General features: G+C 33.5%; 1 pseudogene; it reads right to left on the bottom strand.

The window, feature by feature from the left end:
* Positions 1-1315: 1315 nt before the first annotated feature.
* On the bottom strand, positions 1316-2308 carry LOC125619141 (annotated as a pseudogene).
* Between the last annotated feature and the right edge of the window lie 3034 nt (positions 2309-5342).

The following is a 5342-nucleotide window of genomic DNA, read 5'->3' as shown; positions in this document are numbered from 1 at the left end:
GAAGCAGGAACTCAGTCTCTAAATTCATACGCTAAGGATATTAAGAATGTGAACACTTAATCTGTCTGTAGTGGTTAGAGACAGAGCCTTTGGAGAGCGATTAGGTTTGATAAGTTCATTAGGGAGGAGCCTTCACTATTAAATCCTAGTGGCTTTATAAGAAAAGGAACAGAGACCAGACATACAGAATACACATGCACACTCCCTGTCTCCTGACAGCTAATGTTTAATGCCTCTTTATGATTCTTTCAGAAAGAAGGCTATCATTGCACCTCCAGAACCATGAGCCAACAAGAACCTCTTTTTCTTTATAAGGTCATATACTTAAGTATTTTTTGCAGTAGTGAAAAATGGACTAATATACTAACAACATATTGCATATATGAAAACTTCAAAGAGGGTAGATTAAGTGTTCTCACTGCAGAAAAAATGGTAAATATATGAGTTAATGAATATATTAATGATTTCGACTTAGTCATTCTGCATGTTTGCAAATATCAAAACATCATGCCATATACTATAAAATATGCAACTTAATGCATATATTGCTAAAATTTTAAGGTATACAAAGTTAAATTAAAAATATACAAAATAAAATGTAAACTTAAGACTTTTATTATATTCTTTTCATATGCGTAATTTTTAACTTAATAAAAACATGCAATTGCTGGGAAAATTATTAAAAACACTATAGGAATAACAACATAATATGAAGTCCCTCCTACTTTATTTTGCTTATTTCAATATGTTATAATTTTAATATTTGGTGTTCCTCAAAACTTCATGTGTGAGACAATGAAAAAAGTTTAGAGGTGAAACGATTGGGTTATGAAAAATTTTAACCTAATCAGTACATGAATGCCTTTATAAGGATTAACTGGGTGGTAACTGTAGGCAGGGAGTGTGCAGCTGGAGAAGGTGAGTCACTGGGGCATGTTTTTTGGGGTATACATTTTGTCCGTGGTGAGAGAAGTCTCTTTCTCTTTCTCTCTGCTTCCAGGTAGCAAGTCCTGAGCTGGTTTTCCTTTCTACCACAGTGTTCTGTTTAACCTCCTGCACAGACCAATGGAGTCACTGTCAATGGAATGAGACCTCTGAAACCTTCAGCCTCAAAAAAACCTTTTTCTCCTCTAAAGTTGTTCTTGTCAGTTCTTTTGGACATAGGAGTAGAAAGCTGACAAAACACTGTTACATATGATATAAAACACTTAATAACATGTATATTATAGGATCCTTCAAAGTATTCTGCTGGTGGGTTCACTTCATTCCCTTAAGTTAACTTTGTAAATAGACAATTGTTAGTGAATCTCTAGATTTAGCAAGACTCAACTTCCAGATTTTGTTTTAGGTATTCTTTTTTTCGTTCATGTTTCAAATTGTACAGCTGAAGAATATTTTCAGAATTTGAATATTTAGTGTCTGAGAATCCTGTCCTTTTTTTTCTTTTTGTTTTTTCTTCATTCAGTCTCATTTGCCTTGGATTCATTTCCTTCACTTTCTAACTCTTGGAGTCTTTTCTGTCCTCTTGAATTTATCTCCTCAGAACACTCTTGCTCTTCCCTCCATAGCATCTGCACTTTAGAGGAAAGTTTTATACACACGTCACTGCCAAATTTTCTTCTTCTAAATCTATTCTGTTCCTGTTATAATTTTCATCCTTATTTTGTTTGGTTAATGATCAAAAGCAGGAGATAAGTCTTCCTCAGGAAATTCTTTTCTTTTTTATACACTTAAAAACACATACTTTATAAACTTTTCTCCTTCTACTGTAGCCATAATAAGAAAATCTGAGCTTAACTTGTTTCTGAAGAAGTCCCATTCCGTAATTTTGCATATTCAGTAACACTTGATTTGTGTTACTATCATCTCCTTTTCCCATCAAAACAAGAAAGGTGTCTACCAGACAATGTCTGTGCCATAATAGATCAAAGCAGACCTACTGTCAAGGTTCAAGCCAGATCCCCTCACTTCAGACAGGAGAGTGAGAAATAGACTGTGATTTAGGTACTCCTAAAATCCGACCTGTTAGTATTATACACGTGAGCTATTGCTCTGGTTTCACAACTATGGGTATTTCTAATTGTTGTGTATGTGGTGTATAGTAGGACATCACGTCTTTGGACAAGAGCTTCACACTGAATCATGTTTCTTTAAGCAACATCTCCCACTCATCTGTTGGCTAGTACTATTCACATTTAAATAATTCTTTCTTTATAATTCCAGTTAGCAGGGCAACTGCTTTGTTCATTTGCTGCCAAACCATGAGCCAGAAGTTGCAACAGGTATTTGGAAATAAACACTGTGTCATATGTGCTTACATCTCTTATCTGTTTTGGTTTCTGTTTTCTGGAAATTTGGCCTCAACTATAGCAGCTGCAAATGACACTGAACATCTAACTCCAGAAACTCAAGCTCAGTGGTAGCAGACATGGTTGGACATGGGGGTTGGAGACAGTCAGCATCAGAGAGACTCAGACCTTGCACACTTCCAGGAGTGTTGTTTGCATTATTATTAGTTTTTTTTTTTTTTTTTTTTGTCGGGGGGCGCGGGGAGGGTTGGTACTGGAGATTGAAGTCAGGGGCGCTCTGCCACTTAGCCACATCCTCAGTTGTATTTTGCATTTTATTTAGAGAAAGGATCTCACTAAGTTGCTTAACACCTTGCTTTTATTGAAGTTGGCTTTGAACTTGCCATCCTCCTGCCTCAGCTTCCCATGTCACTGAGATTACAGGTGTGTGCCATAATACCTAGGTTGTTTGTATTATTTTAGTGACATAGTTTATGACAATAGTAATTTTTACATGTTATTTTAATATTCTCATATGAAATTTTCTTAAATGATGGAATATCAGTTCATCATATATTAGGAATTTAAGAACTGCATCTTTTTACCAGTAATAATACCACTGTTGTCTTTGATCACATATGTTTTTTCAAATCATTAATGATTTCCTCATTAAAAAAAAAATCCTGAAAGTGAACAAGTGGAACAGAAGGTGTACCATTCAGAACTGTTTTATTTTTATTTATTTATTTATTTTTTACTTGTAGATGAACACAATACCTTTATTTTATGTATTTATTTTAATGAGGTATTGAGGATTGAACCCAGTACCACACACATGCTAGGCAAATGCTCAGTTACTAAGCATAACCCCAGCCCTCAGATATGTTTTTAATAAATTATTACCTCAAACAATCTTAACTTGCACTAAAACTATAAGAAATTGCCCATTACCTTGCATTATTCCTAATTTTAAAAGTTTCCTTAATGTCTGCCTGCTACACAACTCCCCACTGCTTGAATTCTACTGGGAAGCTGTATTTTCCATAAAGGTTCATAGATAATTTATTCTTTAATCTGCTAATGTTTATTCTGTGTATACTCAAAGAAGAGTCTGAGTGCATACAAAAGTTTTTTTTTTTTTTTTTTTTAATTTGGTTTGGCCTAGGACCTAAAGACATCGCTCTATTATTTGGACCCTTACTTAATTAATCTTTTTAGCATATTTTCACAATTTGTGTTATATTGGCTGAATTTCATACAGTAATTTCCCCACCTCCAAAGAATTGTGCACATATGAGAAATGAGAATATCTGTCTGTTACACATTGAAATGAAAGACAGTTACCTGGGTTTAATAGTGTTGAATCATATTTTATTTCCAAATTTCAGAGACTGTTCTATTATTTCTGGTCACTTAAGGCTGTAGGGAAGTCTAAAGACAATTTAGCATTTTCCTTTTGTTGGTAATTTGCTTTTTCTGCCTGGATGCTTAAATAATTTTTATCTTTTAAGTCCAGTTATTGTCCAGGATATATCTTGCAGCTAAATACACTGGGATTAATTTTCCCTAAGTAGTCTTTGTACATGAGTTGTGTAGATTCAAATCTTTATTTTCAGGATTTTGTCTTTAATTATACCTACTGATTTTTTCTATCCACTTGATCTCTGTGTAAAAATATATTTATTTTTTTATGGGGATTTAAAACGTTCCTAAACCAAGCCCTTTTTCCAGTGTTCTTGTAAAAGCTCTAACCTACTAATGCTCTACACACATCAGGGGTATAAATTCCTCTAGTGAGTTGTTCAATCCTTCTGTTTTCTGAAGGTCAAATCAAACAGCTTTAATTAGTTTCCTAGGTAAAGCACTGACTGGGAGAGAGACTAGCATCTCATCTTGCTAGAAAGAGAAAGGGATGAACCCCCAGCAATTAAAGACATTTCAGTTCATTAAAACATTCAACAGATGATTGTATTGAAAATCGTATAAAAAATACACACCACACACACACACTGGAGTATTATTCAGCCAAAGAAGAATGATTTTATGGCATTTGCCTGTAAATGGATGGAGCTAAAGACTATCATGTGAAGTGAAATGAGTCAGTCTCAAACAGTCAAAGCTTGAATGTGTGCTATGCAAAAGCTAATCTAGGACCAGGAGGCAAGTAAAAAATAGAAGAACAATTAATGGAGTAGACAAAGGAGAATGAAGGGAAGGGAGGAGCGATGGAACATGGAAAAGCAGTGGAATGAATCTGACCTAATTTTTCTATGTACACATATGGATATGCCACAGTGAATCTAGCCATCATGTATATATATGCGCAAGATACTGAGATATATATATTTAAATACATATATAATACATTTAAATACATATATAATACATTTAAATACATATATAATACATATCAGAAAGATAGGATACTGAGTTATATATAAATAGATACAACAGTTATATATAAATAGTTATATATAAATAGATACAACAAGATACTGAGTTATATATAAATGCATATATAACACATATAATATATATTATATAATACATATGATTATATATATCAGAAAGATCAGTAGAGTAGAGAGAAGGGAATAGAGAGAGAAGGGAAAGGAAAGTACTGGGTACTGAATTGGAACAAATTATATTCCATGCTTTTATAATTATGTAAAAATGAATTCTGTTATTATATACAAATAAGAAGAACCAATAAAAATGTCAATGAGAGCCTTCCATATCATAGTCTTTACATATCAATGGTTGGGATAAGGGTTGTGGGGTAGCTTAGGGAAGAGCAGCTGTCTCTTATTCTTCCTTAGTAGTCGGTAAAATAATTTATCTCTGTCTCTCGATTTTAGAATGACAGGTTGCTTGCATGAGTCATTTAACCTTTCTTGGATCATGTCATACCATGGATAAGTCCTGGAAGTAGAGGAGGTCAATGTACTTATAACTCACTGTTAAGTAATTGAAAAGAGATCTAACTCTAATCTAGAAACACCTCATGTATACATTTGGGATAAATTATATATATATATATATATATATATATAT

This window comes from Marmota marmota, unplaced genomic scaffold, assembly GCF_001458135.2.
Source record: "Marmota marmota marmota unplaced genomic scaffold, marMar, whole genome shotgun sequence".
Classification (NCBI taxonomy): domain Eukaryota; kingdom Metazoa; phylum Chordata; class Mammalia; order Rodentia; family Sciuridae; genus Marmota; species Marmota marmota.
Note: the sequence above shows the minus strand (reverse complement) of the source record. Positions and strands in the feature narration are given on the sequence as shown.